This window comes from Nothobranchius furzeri, chromosome 10 (assembly GCF_043380555.1).
Source record: "Nothobranchius furzeri strain GRZ-AD chromosome 10, NfurGRZ-RIMD1, whole genome shotgun sequence".
In the NCBI taxonomy this organism is placed as follows: Eukaryota; Metazoa; Chordata; class Actinopteri; order Cyprinodontiformes; family Nothobranchiidae; genus Nothobranchius; species Nothobranchius furzeri.
In genome coordinates, this window is record NC_091750.1 from 67,032,169 (window position 1) to 67,050,582 (window position 18,414).

The 18,414-nt window shown below is 44.3% G+C and overlaps 14 non-coding genes across 14 annotated transcripts; all 14 read right to left on the minus strand.

Moving 5' to 3' along the window:
* Positions 1–663: 663 nt before the first annotated feature.
* trnay-gua (transfer RNA tyrosine (anticodon GUA)) lies at positions 664–752 on the minus strand. The gene is given in 2 exon segments: positions 664–699; positions 716–752. It is a non-coding gene; the product is annotated as a tRNA-Tyr (tRNA).
* Positions 753–1,348: 596 nt separating this feature from the next.
* trnay-gua (transfer RNA tyrosine (anticodon GUA)) lies at positions 1,349–1,437 on the minus strand. Its single transcript is given in 2 exon segments — positions 1,349–1,384; positions 1,401–1,437. It is a non-coding gene; the product is annotated as a tRNA-Tyr (tRNA).
* A 1,288-nt stretch (positions 1,438–2,725) lies between these two features.
* trnay-gua (transfer RNA tyrosine (anticodon GUA)) lies at positions 2,726–2,814 on the minus strand. Its single transcript is given in 2 exon segments — positions 2,726–2,761; positions 2,778–2,814. It is a non-coding gene; the product is annotated as a tRNA-Tyr (tRNA).
* A 1,288-nt stretch (positions 2,815–4,102) lies between these two features.
* Positions 4,103–4,191, minus strand: trnay-gua (transfer RNA tyrosine (anticodon GUA)). Its single transcript is given in 2 exon segments — positions 4,103–4,138; positions 4,155–4,191. It is a non-coding gene; the product is annotated as a tRNA-Tyr (tRNA).
* Positions 4,192–4,787: 596 nt separating this feature from the next.
* trnay-gua (transfer RNA tyrosine (anticodon GUA)) lies at positions 4,788–4,876 on the minus strand. Its single transcript is given in 2 exon segments — positions 4,788–4,823; positions 4,840–4,876. It is a non-coding gene; the product is annotated as a tRNA-Tyr (tRNA).
* Positions 4,877–6,164: 1,288 nt separating this feature from the next.
* Positions 6,165–6,253, minus strand: trnay-gua (transfer RNA tyrosine (anticodon GUA)). The gene is given in 2 exon segments: positions 6,165–6,200; positions 6,217–6,253. It is a non-coding gene; the product is annotated as a tRNA-Tyr (tRNA).
* Positions 6,254–7,360: 1,107 nt separating this feature from the next.
* trnah-gug (transfer RNA histidin (anticodon GUG)) lies at positions 7,361–7,432 on the minus strand. Its single transcript has one exon. It is a non-coding gene; the product is annotated as a tRNA-His (tRNA).
* Positions 7,433–7,542: 110 nt separating this feature from the next.
* trnay-gua (transfer RNA tyrosine (anticodon GUA)) lies at positions 7,543–7,631 on the minus strand. The gene is given in 2 exon segments: positions 7,543–7,578; positions 7,595–7,631. It is a non-coding gene; the product is annotated as a tRNA-Tyr (tRNA).
* Positions 7,632–8,051: 420 nt separating this feature from the next.
* On the minus strand, positions 8,052–8,123 carry trnah-gug (transfer RNA histidin (anticodon GUG)). The gene has a single exon. It is a non-coding gene; the product is annotated as a tRNA-His (tRNA).
* A 613-nt stretch (positions 8,124–8,736) lies between these two features.
* On the minus strand, positions 8,737–8,808 carry trnah-gug (transfer RNA histidin (anticodon GUG)). Its single transcript has one exon. It is a non-coding gene; the product is annotated as a tRNA-His (tRNA).
* Positions 8,809–9,427: 619 nt separating this feature from the next.
* trnah-gug (transfer RNA histidin (anticodon GUG)) lies at positions 9,428–9,499 on the minus strand. Its single transcript has one exon. It is a non-coding gene; the product is annotated as a tRNA-His (tRNA).
* Positions 9,500–9,609: 110 nt separating this feature from the next.
* On the minus strand, positions 9,610–9,698 carry trnay-gua (transfer RNA tyrosine (anticodon GUA)). Its single transcript is given in 2 exon segments — positions 9,610–9,645; positions 9,662–9,698. It is a non-coding gene; the product is annotated as a tRNA-Tyr (tRNA).
* A 420-nt stretch (positions 9,699–10,118) lies between these two features.
* On the minus strand, positions 10,119–10,190 carry trnah-gug (transfer RNA histidin (anticodon GUG)). Its single transcript has one exon. It is a non-coding gene; the product is annotated as a tRNA-His (tRNA).
* Positions 10,191–11,501: 1,311 nt separating this feature from the next.
* On the minus strand, positions 11,502–11,573 carry trnah-gug (transfer RNA histidin (anticodon GUG)). Its single transcript has one exon. It is a non-coding gene; the product is annotated as a tRNA-His (tRNA).
* Between the last annotated feature and the right edge of the window lie 6,841 nt (positions 11,574–18,414).

Consider the following 18,414-nt stretch of genomic DNA (forward strand, 5'->3'; position numbering starts at 1 on the left):
AGCGACCTAAGGATGTCTTTTGAGCTGCCTCTACAGTCCTCCGCTCTACCAACTGAGCTATCAAAGGGTGGTCAATGCTGGAAGCAATTAGTACTTTGTGCATTGTGTTTTTTAGTGCAACGTTTAATTTTTTTCTATTTGATCTTGTTCCAAACATAGATGCCTAAGTATTTTGGGTGAACGTTCAAAGTACATTTCCCCATCTCTACACACAAGAGGATCTCATCTTCTGACTAGAAATATGGCCAACCTTTCTATTGTTGCTGTCAACTCACTGGGCATTGGAGTTGTTTTTTCCCCCAACAGAAGTTAGACAAATCACCAATTACTTGAGGTTTCAGTAGTTGCTAAACAACTCTATTCCAACAGCTTGTTCCTGTTTTATGACTTCTTTTGAGCTTTTGCATAGCTGTCTTTGTTTTTCTTGTCATCTTAGCAAAGTTTCCTCTGAAAGAAACGACATTTAAGACGGAATGTAAAGGAACATTTGCCATGACCCGGATTTGAACCGGGGTTGCTGCGGCCACAACGCAGAGTACTAACCACTATACGATCACGGTACGTTTCCTCAGCTCCATCTGTGATGATCAGCTGCAACCACACATTTGTAAAGATATCGACTTGAAAAGTGCGAGAGCTCATCAAAAAACCACATCAACATTTTCCTTCGAGCCAGATTTGAACCAGCGACCTAAGGATGTCTTTTGAGCTGCCTCTACAGTCCTCCGCTCTACCAACTGAGCTATCGAAGGGTGGTCAATGCTGGAAGCAATTAGTACTTTGTGCATTGTGTTTTTTAGTGCAACGTTTAATTTTTTTCTATTTGATCTTGTTCCAAACATAGATGCCTAAGTATTTTGGGTGAACGTTCAAAGTACATTTCCCCATCTCTACACACAAGAGGATCTCATCTTCTGACTAGAAATATGGCCAACCTTTCTATTGTTGCTGTCAACTCACTGGGCATTGGAGTTGTTTTTTCCCCCAAAAGAAGTTAGACAAATGACCAACTACTTGAGGTTTCAGTAGTTGCTAAACAACTCTATTCCAACAGCTTGTTCCTGTTTTATGACTTCTTTTGAGCTTTTGCATAGCTGTCTTTGTTTTTCTTGTCATCTTAGCAAAGTTTCCTCTGAAAGAAACGACATTTAAGACGGAATGTAAAGGAACATTTGCCTTGGCCCAGAATCGAACCGGGGTTGCTGCGGCCACAACGCTGAGTACTAACCACTATACGATCACGGCACGTTTCCTCAGCTCCATCTGTGATTATCAGCTGCGGCCACACAATTGTAAAGATATCGACTTGAAAAGTGCGAGAGCTCATCAAAAAAGTACATCAACATTTTCCTTCGAGCCGGATTTGAACCAGCGACCTAAGGATGTCTTTTGAGCTGCCTCTACAGTCCTCCGCTCTACCAACTGAGCTATCGAAGGGTGGTCAATGCTGGAAGCAATTAGTACTTTGTGCATTGTGTTTTTTAGTGCAACATTTAATTTTTTTCTATTTGATCTTGTTCCAAACATAGATGCCTAAGTATTTTGGGTGAACGTTCAAAGTACATTTCCCCATCTCTACACACAAGAGGATCTCATCTTCTGACTAGAAATATGGCCAACCTTTCTATTGTTGCTGTCAACTCACTGGGCATTGGAGTTGTTTTTTCCCCCAAAAGAAGTTAGACAAATCACCAATTACTTGAGGTTTCAGTAGTTGCTAAACAACTCTATTCCAACAGCTTGTTCCTGTTTTATGACTTCTTTTGAGCTTTTGCATAGCCGTCTTTGTTTTTCTTGTCATCTTAGCAAAGTTTCCTCGGAAAGAAACGTTATTTAAGACAGACTGTAAAGGAACATTTGCCGTGACCCGGATTCGGACCGGGGTTGCTGCGGCCACAATGCAGAGTACTAACCACTATACGATCACGGCACGTTTCCTCAGCTCCATCTGTAAGCTGTGGTGATCAGCTGTGACCACACCATTGTAAAGATGTCGACTTGAAAAGTTCGAGAGCTCATGAAGAAGCTTTATCAACATTTTCCTTCAGGCAGGATTTGAACCAGCGACCTAAGGATGTCTTTTGAGCTGCCTCTACAGTCCTCCGCTCTACCAACTGAGCTATCAAAGGGTGGTCAATGCTGGAAGCAATTAGTACTTTGTGCATTGTGTTTTTTAGTGCAACGTTTAATTTTTTTCTATTTGATCTTGTTCCAAACATAGATGCCTAAGTATTTTGGGTGAACGTTCAAAGTACATTTCCCCATCTCTACACACAAGAGGATCTCATCTTCTGACTAGAAATATGGCCAACCTTTCTATTGTTGCTGTCAACTCACTGGGCATTGGAGTTGTTTTTTCCCCCAACAGAAGTTAGACAAATCACCAATTACTTGAGGTTTCAGTAGTTGCTAAACAACTCTATTCCAACAGCTTGTTCCTGTTTTATGACTTCTTTTGAGCTTTTGCATAGCTGTCTTTGTTTTTCTTGTCATCTTAGCAAAGTTTCCTCTGAAAGAAACGACATTTAAGACGGAATGTAAAGGAACATTTGCCATGACCCGGATTTGAACCGGGGTTGCTGCGGCCACAACGCAGAGTACTAACCACTATACGATCACGGTACGTTTCCTCAGCTCCATCTGTGATGATCAGCTGCAACCACACATTTGTAAAGATATCGACTTGAAAAGTGCGAGAGCTCATCAAAAAACCACATCAACATTTTCCTTCGAGCCAGATTTGAACCAGCGACCTAAGGATGTCTTTTGAGCTGCCTCTACAGTCCTCCGCTCTACCAACTGAGCTATCGAAGGGTGGTCAATGCTGGAAGCAATTAGTACTTTGTGCATTGTGTTTTTTAGTGCAACATTTAATTTTTTTCTATTTGATCTTGTTCCAAACATAGATGCCTAAGTATTTTGGGTGAACGTTCAAAGTACATTTCCCCATCTCTACACACAAGAGGATCTCATCTTCTGACTAGAAATATGGCCAACCTTTCTATTGTTGCTGTCAACTCACTGGGCATTGGAGTTGTTTTTTCCCCCAAAAGAAGTTAGACAAATCACCAATTACTTGAGGTTTCAGTAGTTGCTAAACAACTCTATTCCAACAGCTTGTTCCTGTTTTATGACTTCTTTTGAGCTTTTGCATAGCCGTCTTTGTTTTTCTTGTCATCTTAGCAAAGTTTCCTCGGAAAGAAACGTTATTTAAGACAGACTGTAAAGGAACATTTGCCGTGACCCGGATTCGGACCGGGGTTGCTGCGGCCACAATGCAGAGTACTAACCACTATACGATCACGGCACGTTTCCTCAGCTCCATCTGTAAGCTGTGGTGATCAGCTGTGACCACACCATTGTAAAGATGTCGACTTGAAAAGTTCGAGAGCTCATGAAGAAGCTTTATCAACATTTTCCTTCAGGCAGGATTTGAACCAGCGACCTAAGGATGTCTTTTGAGCTGCCTCTACAGTCCTCCGCTCTACCAACTGAGCTATCAAAGGGTGGTCAATGCTGGAAGCAATTAGTACTTTGTGCATTGTGTTTTTTAGTGCAACGTTTAATTTTTTTCTATTTGATCTTGTTCCAAACATAGATGCCTAAGTATTTTGGGTGAACGTTCAAAGTACATTTCCCCATCTCTACACACAAGAGGATCTCATCTTCTGACTAGAAATATGGCCAACCTTTCTATTGTTGCTGTCAACTCACTGGGCATTGGAGTTGTTTTTTCCCCCAACAGAAGTTAGACAAATCACCAATTACTTGAGGTTTCAGTAGTTGCTAAACAACTCTATTCCAACAGCTTGTTCCTGTTTTATGACTTCTTTTGAGCTTTTGCATAGCTGTCTTTGTTTTTCTTGTCATCTTAGCAAAGTTTCCTCTGAAAGAAACGACATTTAAGACGGAATGTAAAGGAACATTTGCCATGACCCGGATTTGAACCGGGGTTGCTGCGGCCACAACGCAGAGTACTAACCACTATACGATCACGGTACGTTTCCTCAGCTCCATCTGTGATGATCAGCTGCAACCACACATTTGTAAAGATATCGACTTGAAAAGTGCGAGAGCTCATCAAAAAACCACATCAACATTTTCCTTCGAGCCAGATTTGAACCAGCGACCTAAGGATGTCTTTTGAGCTGCCTCTACAGTCCTCCGCTCTACCAACTGAGCTATCGAAGGGTGGTCAATGCTGGAAGCAATTAGTACTTTGTGCATTGTGTTTTTTAGTGCAACGTTTAATTTTTTTCTATTTGATCTTGTTCCAAACATAGATGCCTAAGTATTTTGGGTGAACGTTCAAAGTACATTTCCCCATCTCTACACACAAGAGGATCTCATCTTCTGACTAGAAATATGGCCAACCTTTCTATTGTTGCTGTCAACTCACTGGGCATTGGAGTTGTTTTTTCCCCCAAAAGAAGTTAGACAAATGACCAACTACTTGAGGTTTCAGTAGTTGCTAAACAACTCTATTCCAACAGCTTGTTCCTGTTTTATGACTTCTTTTGAGCTTTTGCATAGCTGTCTTTGTTTTTCTTGTCATCTTAGCAAAGTTTCCTCTGAAAGAAACGACATTTAAGACGGAATGTAAAGGAACATTTGCCTTGGCCCAGAATCGAACCGGGGTTGCTGCGGCCACAACGCTGAGTACTAACCACTATACGATCACGGCACGTTTCCTCAGCTCCATCTGTGATTATCAGCTGCGGCCACACAATTGTAAAGATATCGACTTGAAAAGTGCGAGAGCTCATCAAAAAAGTACATCAACATTTTCCTTCGAGCCGGATTTGAACCAGCGACCTAAGGATGTCTTTTGAGCTGCCTCTACAGTCCTCCGCTCTACCAACTGAGCTATCGAAGGGTGGTCAATGCTGGAAGCAATTAGTACTTTGTGCATTGTGTTTTTTAGTGCAACATTTAATTTTTTTCTATTTGATCTTGTTCCAAACATAGATGCCTAAGTATTTTGGGTGAACGTTCAAAGTACATTTCCCCATCTCTACACACAAGAGGATCTCATCTTCTGACTAGAAATATGGCCAACCTTTCTATTGTTGCTGTCAACTCACTGGGCATTGGAGTTGTTTTTTCCCCCAAAAGAAGTTAGACAAATCACCAATTACTTGAGGTTTCAGTAGTTGCTAAACAACTCTATTCCAACAGCTTGTTCCTGTTTTATGACTTCTTTTGAGCTTTTGCATAGCCGTCTTTGTTTTTCTTGTCATCTTAGCAAAGTTTCCTCGGAAAGAAACGTTATTTAAGACAGACTGTAAAGGAACATTTGCCGTGACCCGGATTCGGACCGGGGTTGCTGCGGCCACAATGCAGAGTACTAACCACTATACGATCACGGCACGTTTCCTCAGCTCCATCTGTAAGCTGTGGTGATCAGCTGTGACCACACCATTGTAAAGATGTCGACTTGAAAAGTTCGAGAGCTCATGAAGAAGCTTTATCAACATTTTCCTTCAGGCAGGATTTGAACCAGCGACCTAAGGATGTCTTTTGAGCTGCCTCTACAGTCCTCCGCTCTACCAACTGAGCTATCAAAGGGTGGTCAATGCTGGAAGCAATTAGTACTTTGTGCATTGTGTTTTTTAGTGCAACGTTTAATTTTTTTCTATTTGATCTTGTTCCAAACATAGATGCCTAAGTATTTTGGGTGAACGTTCAAAGTACATTTCCCCATCTCTACACACAAGAGGATCTCATCTTCTGACTAGAAATATGGCCAACCTTTCTATTGTTGCTGTCAACTCACTGGGCATTGGAGTTGTTTTTTCCCCCAACAGAAGTTAGACAAATCACCAATTACTTGAGGTTTCAGTAGTTGCTAAACAACTCTATTCCAACAGCTTGTTCCTGTTTTATGACTTCTTTTGAGCTTTTGCATAGCTGTCTTTGTTTTTCTTGTCATCTTAGCAAAGTTTCCTCTGAAAGAAACGACATTTAAGACGGAATGTAAAGGAACATTTGCCATGACCCGGATTTGAACCGGGGTTGCTGCGGCCACAACGCAGAGTACTAACCACTATACGATCACGGTACGTTTCCTCAGCTCCATCTGTGATGATCAGCTGCAACCACACATTTGTAAAGATATCGACTTGAAAAGTGCGAGAGCTCATCAAAAAACCACATCAACATTTTCCTTCGAGCCAGATTTGAACCAGCGACCTAAGGATGTCTTTTGAGCTGCCTCTACAGTCCTCCGCTCTACCAACTGAGCTATCGAAGGGTGGTCAATGCTGGAAGCAATTAGTACTTTGTGCATTGTGTTTTTTAGTGCAACGTTTAATTTTTTCTATTTGATCTTGTTCCAAACATAGATGCCTAAGTATTTTGGGTGAACGTTCAAAGTACATTTCCCCATCTCTACACACAAGAGGATCTCATCTTCTGACTAGAAATATGGCCAACCTTTCTATTGTTGCTGTCAACTCACTGGGCATTGGAGTTGTTTTTTCCCCCAAAAGAAGTTAGACAAATCACCAATTACTTGAGGTTTCAGTAGTTGCTAAACAACTCTATTCCAACAGCTTGTTCCTGTTTTATGACTTCTTTTGAGCTTTTGCATAGCTGTCTTTGTTTTTCTTGTCATCTTAGCAAAGTTTCCTCTGAAAGAAACGACATTTAAGACGGAATGTAAAGGAACATTTGCCGTGACCCGGATTCGAACCGGGGTTGCTGTGGCCACAACGCTGAGTACTAACCACTATACGATCACGGCACATTTCCTCAGCTCCATCTGTAAGCTGTGGTGATCAGCTGTGACCACACCATTGTAAAGATGTCGACTTGAAAAGTGCGAGAGCTCATGAAGAAGCTTTATCAACATTTTCCTTGAGCCGGATTTGAACCAGCGATAGATGTCTTTTGAGCTGCCTCTACAGTCCTCCGCTCTACCAACTGAGCTATCGAAGGGTGGTCAATGCTGGAAGCAATTAGTACTTTGTGCATTGTGTTTTTTAGTGCAACGTTTAATTTTTTTCTATTTGATCTTGTTCCAAACATAGATGCCTAAGTATTTTGGGTGAACGTTCAAAGTACATTTCCCCATCTCTACACACAAGAGGATCTCATCTTCTGACTAGAAATATGGCCAACCTTTCTATTGTTGCTGTCAACTCACTGGGCATTGGAGTTGTTTTTTCCCCCAAAAGAAGTTAGACAAATGACCAATTACTTGAGGTTTCAGTAGTTGCTAAACAACTCTATTCCAACAGCTTGTTCCTGTTTTATGACTTCTTTTGAGCTTTTGCATAGCTGTCTTTGTTTTTTTTGTCATCTTAGCAAAGTTTCTTCGGAAAGAAACGTTATTTAAGACAGACTGTTAAGGAACATTTGCCGTGACCCGGAATCGAACCGGGGTTGCTGCGGCCACAACGCAGAGTACTAACCACTATACGATCACGGCACGTTTCCTCAGCTCCATCTGTAAGCTGTGGTGATCAGCTGTGACCACACCATTGTAAAGATGTCGACTTGAAAAGTTCGAGAGCTCATGAAGAAGCTTTATCAATATTTTCCTTCAGGCCGGATTTGAACCAGCGACCTAAGGATGTCTTTTGAGCTGCCTCTACAGTCCTCCGCTCTACCAACTGAGCTATCGAAGGGCGGGCAATGTCAGAAGCACTTAGTACTTTGTGCATTGTGATCTTGAATGCAACGTTTAATTTTTTCTATTTGATCTTGTTCCAAACATAGATGCCTAAGTATTTTGGGTGAACGTTCAAAGTACATTTCCCCATCTCTACACACAAGAGGATCTCATCTTCTGACTAGAAATATGGCCAACCTTTCTATTGTTGCTGTCAACTCACTGGGCATTGGAGTTGTTTTTTCCCCCAAAAGAAGTTAGACAAATGACCAATTACTTGAGGTTTCAGTAGTTGCTAAATAACTCTATTCCAACAGCTGGTTCCTGTTTTATGACTTCTTTTGAGCTTTTGTATAGCTGTCTTTGTTTTTCTTGTCATCTTAGCAAAGTTTCCTCGGAAAGAAACGTTATTTAAGACAGACTGTAAAGGAACATTTGCCGTGACCCGGATTCGAACCGGGGTTGCTGCGGCCACAACGCAGAGTACTAACCACTATACGATCACGGCACGATTCCTCAGCTCCATCTGTGATGATCAGTTGCGGCCACACAATTGTAAAGATATCGACTTGAAAAGTGCGAGAGCTCATCAAAAAACTACATCAACATTTTCCTTCAAGCCGGATTTGAACCAGCGACCTAAGGATGTCTTTTGAGCTGCCTCTACAGTCCTCCGCTCTACCAACTGAGCTTTCGAAGGGTGGTCAATGCTGGAAGCAATTAGTACTTTGTGCATTGTGTTTTTTAGTGCAACATTTAATTTTTTTCTATTTGATCTTGTTCCAAACATAGATGCCTAAGTATTTTGGGTGAACGTTCAAAGTACATTTCCCCATCTCTACACACAAGAGGATCTCATCTTCTGACTAGAAATATGGCCAACCTTTCTATTGTTGCTGTCAACTCACTGGGCATTGGAGTTGTTTTTTCCCCCAAAAGAAGTTAGACAAATCACCAATTACTTGAGGTTTCAGTAGTTGCTAAACAACTCTATTCCAACAGCTTGTTCCTGTTTTATGACTTCTTTTGAGCTTTTGCATAGCTGTCTTTGTTTTTCTTGTCATCTTAGCAAAGTTTCCTCGGAAAGAAACGTTATTTAAGACGGAATGTAAAGGAACATTTGCCGTGACCCGGATTCGAACCAGGGTTGCTGCGGCCACAACGCAGAGTACTAACCACTATACGATCACGGCACGTTTCCTCAGCTCCATCTGTAAGCTGTGGTGATCAGCTGTGACCACACCATTGTAAAGATATCGACTTGAAAAGTGCGAGAGCTCATGAAGAACTTCTATCAACATTTTCCTTCGAGCCGGTGTGAACCAGCGACCTAAGGATGTCTTTTGAGCTGCCTCTACAGTCCTCCGCTCTACCAACTGAGCTATCGAAGGGTGGTCAATGCTGGAAGCAATTAGTACTTTGTGCATTGTGTTTTTTAGTGCAACATTTAATTTTTTTCATTTTGATCTTGTTCCAAACATAGATGCCTAAGTATTTTGGGTGAACGTTCAAAGTACAATTCCCCATCTCTACACACAAGAGGATCTCATCTTCTGACTAGAAATATGGCCAACCTTTCTATTGTTGCTGTCAACTCACTGGGCATTGGAGTTGTTTTTTCCCCCAAAAGAAGTTAGACAAATCACCAATTACTTGAGGTTTCAGCAGTTGCTAAACAACTCTATTCCAGCAGCTTGTTCCTGTTTTGTGACTTCTTTTGAGCTTTTGCATAGCTGTCTTTGTTTTTTTTGTCATCTTAGCAAAGTTTCTTCAGAAAGAAACGTTATTTAAGACAGACTGTAAAGGAACATTTGCCGTGACCCGGATTCGAACCGGGGTTGCTGCGGCCACAACGCAGAGTACTAACCACTATACGATCACGGCACGTTTCCTCAGCTCCATCTGTAAGCTGTGGTGATCAACTGTGACCACACAATTGTAAAGATGTCGACTTGAAAAGTTCGAGAGCTCATGAAGAAGCTTTATCAACATTTTCCTTCAGGCCGGATTTGAACCAGCGACCTAAGGATGTCTTTTGAGCTGCCTCTACAGTCCTCCGCTCTACCAACTGAGCTATCGAAGGGTGGGCATTGTCAGAAGCACTTAGTACTTTGTGCATTGTGATCTTGAGTGCAACGTTTAATTTTTTCTATTTGATCTTGTTCCAAACATAGATGCCTAAGTATTTTGGGTGAACGTTCAAAGTACATTTCCCCATCTCTACACACAAGAGGATCTCATCTTCTGACTAGAAATATGGCCAACCTTTCTATTGTTGCTGTCAACTCACTGGGCATTGGAGTTGTTTTTTCCCCCAAAAGAAATTAGACAAATCACCAATTACTTGAGGTTTCAGTAGTTGCTAAACAACTCTATTCCAACAGCTTGTTCCTGTTTTATGACTTCTTTTGAGCTTTTGCATAGCTGTCTTTGTTTTTCTTGTCATCTTAGCAAAGTTTCCTCGGAAAGAAACGTTATTTAAGACGGAATGTAAAGGAACATTTGCCGTGACCCGGATTCGAACCGGGGTTGCTGCGGCCACAACGCAGAGTACTAACCACTATACGATCACGGCACGTTTCCTCAGCTCCATCTGTAAGCTGTGGTGATCAGCTGTGACCACACCATTGTAAAGATGTCGACTTGAAAAGTGCGAGAGCTCATGAAGAAGCTTTATCAACATTTTCCTTCGTGCCGGATTTGAACCAGCGACCTAAGGATGTCTTTTGAGCTGCCTCTACAGTCCTCCGCTCTACCAACTGAGCTATCGAAGGGTGGTCAATGCTGGAAGCAATTAGTACTTTGTGCATTGTGTTTTTTAGTGCAACGTTTAATTTTTTTCTATTTGATCTTGTTCCAAACATAGATGCCTAAGTATTTTGGGTGAACGTTCAAAGTACATTTCCCCATCTCTACACACAAGAGGATCTCATCTTCTGACTAGAAATATGGCCAACCTTTCTATTGTTGCTGTCAACTCACTGGGCATTGGAGTTGTTTTTTCCCCCAAAAGAAGTTAGACAAATCACCAATTACTTGAGGTTTCAGTAGTTGCTAAACAACTCTATTCCAACAGCTTGTTCCTGTTTTATGACTTCTTTTGAGCTTTTGCATAGCTGTCTTTGTTTTTCTTGTCATCTTAGCAAAGTTTCCTCGGAAAGAAACGTTATTTAAGACGGAATGTAAAGGAACATTTGCCGTGACCCGGATTCGAACCGGGGTTGCTGCGGCCACAACGCAGAGTACTAACCACTATTCGATCACGGCACGTTTCCTCAGCTCCATCTGTAAGCTGTGGTGATCAGCTGTGACCACACCATTGTAAAGATGTCGACATGAAAAGTGCGAGAGCTCATGAAGAACTTCTATCAACATTTTCCTTCGAGCCGGTGTGAACCAGCGACCTAAGGATGTCTTTTGAGCTGCCTCTACAGTCCTCCGCTCTACCAACTGAGCTATCGAAGGGTGGTCAATGCTGGAAGCAATTAGTACTTTGTGCATTGTGTTTTTTAGTGCAACATTTAATTTTTTTCTGTTTGATCTTGTTCCAAACATAGATGCCTAAGTATTTTGGGTGAACGTTCAAAGTACATTTCCCCATCTCTACACACAAGAGGATCTCATCTTCTGACTAGAAATATGGCCAACCTTTCTATTGTTGCTGTCAACTCACTGGGCATTGGAGTTGTTTTTCCCCCCAAAAGAAGTTAGACAAATCACCAATTACTTGAGGTTTCAGCAGTTGCTAAACAACTCTATTCCAGCAGCCTGTTCCTGTTTTGTGACTTCTTTTGAGCTTTTGCATAGCTGTCTTTGTTTTTTTTGTCATCTTAGCAAAGTTTCTTCGGAAAGAAAAGTTATTTAAGACAGACTGTAAAGGAACATTTGCCGTGACCCGGATTCGAACCGGGGTTGCTGCGGCCACAACGCAGAGTACTAACCACTATACGATCACGGCACGTTTCCTCACCTCCATCTGTAAGCTGTGGTGATCAACTGTGACCACACCATTGTAAAGATGTCGACTTGAAAAGTTCGAGAGCTCATGAAGAAGCTTTATCAACATTTTCCTTCAGGCCGGATTTGAACCAGCGACCTAAGGATGTCTTTTGAGCTGCCTCTACAGTCCTCCGCTCTATCAACTGAGCTATCGAAGGGTGGGCATTGTCAGAAGCACTTAGTACTTTGTGCATTGTGATCTTGAGTGCAACGTTTAACTTTTTCTATTTGATCTTGTTCCAAACATAGATGCCTAAGTATTTTGGGTGAACGTTCAAAGTACATTTCCCCATCTCTACACACAAGAGGATCTCATCTTCTGACTAGAAATATGGCCAACCTTTCTATTGTTGCTGTCAACTCACTGGGCTGTTGAGGGTCTGACCTCATGAGGAAATTACTATGCAGTGATTTTCTCCAAAATGACTGTGCTTAAATTGCTCTGAAAAGCAAATAATCACATCAGCGCCAAGAAACTTCATTTCCCATGATGCTTTGCACACGGAAGCATTGGGATGATGTCACCGCCTAATACCAGAAACACGTTCTGCGCATGTGCGGGAGGCGGGAGCTTGGAGCTTTCCCGCGACTTCAAAGACTATAAATCATGAATGAGACAAAGAAACCTCGTTCTTTTGCCCAGGATACCTGGCGGTGAGGACACGCTTGTCGAACGCTCCGACTTCTTTGAGCACGCGGAAGCTCTAAGAGCCAAGTTGAGCCCACGGGACCGCTGATCTGCTCGTTTCTGCTCCCCTCCAGCTGATGTTTGAGGACACAGAACTGCGGAGGGAAACAACAACTCCATCCAGCTCTCAGAAACGCTGTAAGTTGTTAAACTCAGCCCAAAAGGAACTTCGTTTTCTTTGTGTCCAGCCGTGGAGAAACACTCGTGGAGCCAAACAACGGAGAAAGCATCAAACCGGCGGATGACGCTGAAAGCTGCGGAGAAACACGGAGAACCGTCAAATCAAAACAGTGAGGGACGCTTCACTGTTCTGGTGATCAGAAACTCATCTCTTTCTCTCATTCTTTCCTTCTCCCGTTTCCTCTATAGTCTCGAATAAGCAATAAACCGCGTCTATTGCTTAAAAAGTAGCTTCGTGTTTTCCTCTTTCGTCCCAAACACGTCCGTCGGGTCATTTTGAAGAATAAACTGCTTATTAATCATTGTTTGGTATCTTTAAATGTTCGGCCATGGCCAGGCTGATAAACTAAGGATATTAACTCGTGATTAATCTTTTGTGTTGTTGCATGATCCTTTGAAATGTTTTGAGTGATTTTAAGGTTAAGTTACTACTGATTCTAAGTGCTTTGGAAGTTAAAGTGCAAGTTGCCACCCACACTTTAGCCAGACAAAGGAGTCAGCCATCTTGTATTCAAGACTCCATTTTGAATCCATACACACGCACACACACTACTCCTTTGTGAGAACAAAGGACCCCATTCATACATCCTACATACACACAAAACACCTTGAACATTATTTTGAATATACATCCTTTTATTATATCACATGGTTATTATTCATTTATGCCACTGTTTATTCATTTGACAAATTGTTAATTAAACGTTATAAAATTCAGATTTTCGTCTCCAGTAGCTTTGTTGTGTCGAAGAGAAGTCTCTGCTCCAAGGATTCTACGAACTTCAAGAAAGACTGATAAGAGTTTTGGATTCAATTTTTCCCCGGAAAAAGGGGAATGGTGCCCCGTATATCTAAGAATATCTTAATTAATTAATAAATCAGTAAATATTCCCATATTTACAGAATTTATTGAAGAATCCAAAAGTAAGTTAACGCTTACGAATTGTTCGCTCCTAATAACCCCAACATTTTATTGGTGCCCCGTGTGAGGCTTGGATACACAGAGATTTCTATCCGGCACAAACAAACAAATAAATCCAAAGAGCTTGAATTAAAAATAATCCGTTGTTCAGCCTTGAACCAGCAACAGAGTGGTGCTGATTTCGCTGAGCAGGAAGCTGCATCGAACTCTCACCAGTAACTCAGTGCTTCTTTAAAGGTGCAACGTGTAAATTAATTCTGGTTGACCTTTTAGGTTAAAAATTCAGTTTTTCCTTAAAGGTGCAACGTGTAATTAATTCTGGCTAACCTTTTAGGTTAAAATTCAGCTTTTCCTTAAAGGTGCAACGTGTAATTAATTCTGGCTAACCTTTTAGGTTAAAATTCAGTTTTTCCTTAAAGGTGCAACGTGTAATTAATTCTGGCTAACCTTTTAGGTTAAAATTCAGTTCCTCATTAAAGGTGCAGCGTGTAAGTAATTCTGACTAACCCTTTTAGGCTAAAATTAACTGCTAATTTAGCGACTTTAACTCACAGTGGCTATTATAACTAACTGAAACCTTCACTCAAAGACTGATAACACCCTGTTTGCTAATATTCTGAAGGAATAACTAGCATATTTAACACTGCAAGTGTTGTAAGACGTTGCTACGGCAACGCACCAGCTTTTGCTAAAATACTGAAAGGAATAGTATTTTAAGCGTCAGTCACGGCATTCCGTGCAATCTTAAAACGCTAAAACCTGTGCGCACAAAGGTTAATTTAGTGTTTTTCTGCTACAAAGCTAGCAGTTGCTGCCAAAGGTGCAGCCTTGAGCTATCTGCAGAAGCTCTACTAGGCTATTTTTGGTTCGGTTGTTAAAATGGAGGGACAGAGTAGTGAACTGACCAACTCCCAGCAACCAGGTGGCGCTGCGGCCCACGACTATGAACCTGGCCTACTTTCTGGACAAATATTGTCCAAACTGGTCGCGGTTGCTCGAGAACCCGACTACCCTTCTAGGGATTTCACTGAAGAACAGCGTAGCGTCGAGCTAGAAGCTGTAATCGATCAAATAGAAAACCCGGATGGTACAAAACCAATCCAGGTTCACTTAGCTAAGTTAGCCCTGATCCTCTATCAGAGAGGACTCCAACGTGGTCAGAAGATCATGAACCTCCAGAGTATGCTAGCTGAAAAACAGCGAAATGGAAGGCTGATCGAGGAAGACGACACCCGCACCGATTCTGGGGAAGATGGGGAGGAGACCCCGCCCCCCTCTGCTGATGACAACAGACAGTGGGAAGGGGGGAAACACCAGGACTCTCTGGACGGACGCACGCCGCAGGGGAGAGATGAAGCTCATCTGTTCCAACCTTCGGCCCCGTTCCCTACACACACTATAGGGCATTCAGGACCACCTAGGGGCCGAGAGCAGTTCACCCTCGAATCCCAGGTTGGACCCTCATCTTCACGGCCTTCTCAATCAGTGAGAAGTCGACCAGCTGAGCGGCACCTCTATTTAGACCGCTCCCCCAGTCCACGAAGGGTGCAAGGTGCCGGCTGGGGTTATGCACAAGCCCAAGCTGCACCTCAACCATCCACCCATCCTAGCTACTCCGGTATTCGGCATGCCGATAACCAGCTGCAGGACAAAGCATCATACGCCAGTCCGTACCCGGACAGAGCGTATTACGCAGAAGCCCCAGTTGAAAGACGCAGGCTGCACTACGCAGACGTGCCCCGGGAGGAGGACCTCCCAAGACACCCACGTGACGTGCCAGCAGCCCGCCACAACATGCCGAACCCCGATTTGGGCCCCAGGAGTCAACATTGGGAGCCCAGAGCACACCAGCGATATCCAGCGCCTTCTGAGACAGACCGTGGGTCAGAGTCAGAGGATGACGCGCCGTACCGTGAGTCAGGGCTCCGTGTACGTCAAATTGAATCGCTAGCTAAAGACATAGAACGCTTTGATCCTAACACCAATGAATCCAATGTCGACGATTATCTCAGGGAGATAGAACGTTGTCTGCTTGATCTTCCAGCACCCTCTTCAAGGGAAAAGCTCAAGCTAATTTGGAAAACCACATCTAGAACGGTGCACGGTTTCATGGAAACTCTACCACCTGACATTCGAGATCGGTACTCCTCGCTCTGCCGAGCGTTGAGAGATGAATACGCCACGTATGCAGACTCCGCGTCAGCTACAATGGGGGCCTTCTCCATCAAACACGGGAGAAACGAACCCCCCAGAGAGTATTATCGCCGACTCAAAAGTGCTTATTTCCAAGGTCGAAACGGCCCTGGGCTCGAGGAAGACCCTGCCTTCAGATCCCTGTTCATTCACAACCTGCACGAGTGTGTTCGCTCCGAAGTCTCAATGTATTGTCGGATGAAAAAACTGACAACTCAGGAGATTAGGAGATACGCTCAACAGGCTTGGGAAGCCGGCGGAAAGCCCCAAAAGCCTGACGCACATCACCGCGTCATGCACCTAGCTCCCGACGCCGAGCCGCGTTTGGAGCTTGAAGGCACAGAAGCTCCACCCACTAAGCCAAAATCTGCTAAACCTAGACCTGTTAAACCGCGAGAGCAGTCCCAATCTCCTCAACAGGGGAAGGGGGGTGCTGATTGGCCGCCTAGGTCTGGACAATCAGACAGGAAGTGGCCCAACCAAAACCAACGGCAGGCAGGTCGGAACAGTGGAAGGTTTAAGGAGCGCCGCCCACAGGTAGGTCCCGAACACAAGTCCGCAGGTGAGTACTTGACCAAAGCCGACCTCCAGGAGATGTTTCAGCAGTTCCTAGCTAAACAGAAGGAACAGCTGAGATCTGCAGATGAGACCCCTGCACCAAAGTCTGCTTCTAAGAAGCCAGACTCAGAGCCAACGTCCGCATGACTAGGCGTGGCTCAACCCCCCAGCGTGGCCAGGACTTACCTGATCAGTTGGGGAAACACTACTGGTAGACCACAGGAGTCTCCTGAAATCTACCCCCCAGAGAAACCAGATACTAAATTTCTGAAGTTCCTTGGTGACTTAACAAACCATGATCATGCTCGCCGTTTGTACTGTAGCACCAACGTAGGTGGGTGCATACAGGTTGATGCTCTGCTGGATACCGGCTCAGAAATCACCCTGATGTGCTCCACATTGTTCCATCGCGTGTCTGACACCATGCGGTCGCTCGGGAAACCAGTCCAGGTTGAACCTTGTGACCTGAAAATCACCAGCTACACCCAGACCCGGGAGTGTATCACTCACCGGGCGTGGCTGGATATCACCTTCCAAGACATGACTCTGGTTCACCCGTTTTATGTCTGCCAGCTAGACACTGAACCACTTCTCATTGGTCAGGACCTGCTTGAACGTCTAGCTCCCCTCATCGACTGCCAGAAGGGTCAACTGTGGGCCCAGGTGGACACACCTAAGCCCTGGAACCCGGATAGCAGCCGACCATCCTCCATTCTTGAAGTCAGCATAAGTGAGCAGCAAAACCCTTGTTCCAAGGTCATGCCCCTCCCTACGGCTCCCACAGACGATGACCGCCTGCAAAGGCATGAAACCGCTCCTGGAACTCCGTTCCGCACACATTCATCTTTTCTCTGCTCGCTGAAGAACGTCAGCCTGCAGCCATATGCACCACACATAGTTGGTGGTCTTACCATCAACTGCACCCACATCTCAGATGCTCGCCTTGCTCTTTGGTCTGAAAAGTCAGCCATCAGCCAGCAGACGTTTGAACACCTGCGTCAGAAGGACCCCCTTCTGGTCAGTGTGACACGTAGCCATCGGCTCTTGTCACCTACTTGGCCGCAGAGGCTCCTGAAAGCGCCAGAGGTCTGCTCTCTGACTATCCAACTTGGAGCAAGACAGCTCACACATACATTCAGCATCATACCACAGCTTGATCCACCTGCACTCATCGGAGCAGATCTGCTGGTTCGACTCGGTGCCCAGCTGGACACTTGCAATCAAGTCCTTTGGGCCCGAGCCACACCATCCTCTGAGCCTCGCTCAGAAGGCCCTGAACACTTGCTGTCCGGTCAGACCATTCCACAGGCCTGCCGTGCAGTGGTTGAGGCCAGCACGGTTCTGCCCCCACTGGTCAAAGGAGTGCCTGTTCGTCTGACTCTGATGAAGCATCAGAAGCTGCCAGGCACACAGGCCTTCTTCCAGCCATCACCACACTTCTTGGAGCTCAACTTAGCCGTCTGTGGCACGCCACTCTTGGAGCTGAACAATCGTTCTGCCTACTTGTTGGTCGAAAATCCGACCCGGAGTCCTATCCACATGCCGGCAGGAAAGCCCTTGGGCATGCTGATAGATAGCTCATTCCATGACTTCGAACTTTCAGTCCCCGTGATCGGACAACTTCCGTTGTTCTTGAACGACAGACAGGTTGGTGTAGACACATTCAGTACTTTCCCTTCACAAATGATTACCATCAAGCGGCATGAAGCCCTTCCTGAGGAACCTATTTGCAGTGCAACCTTAGATACTGACTGCGGTCAGTGTCTAACGGTTTTTGCAATAAATACTCAACCCTCTGAGTCACCGGTTGAAAGCCCGGAACATCAGAGACCCTCCTCCTCTGAACCTTATGACGGCTTCGAGGCCGAAGTCAGCCAGCAGCTTGACAAAGCGGATGCGCTGGAGTCAGAGGAGCAGAGAGCAGCGCTTAGAAGCCTGTTCTATGAGTTTCAGTCCATCTTATCCAGGGACTCCCTGGACTGTGGACTCACAAACCTGCACACGGTTCGCATTCCGACGAACCCGAATGCCCCTCCTACTTTTGTACGTCAGTACAAGATTCCCCTCGCTGCTTATGAGTCGATCCAGGAGATCCTCGATCAGCTGAAGGAGAAAAACATCATCAGAGAGTGTAACTCCACTTACAACTCTCCCATCTGGCCGGTTCTGAAACCGACTGGGAAATGGCGTCTCACCATAGACTATCGTGCACTGAACAAACAAGTACCTCTCTCCAGGTGGCCTATGATCCATTTAGAT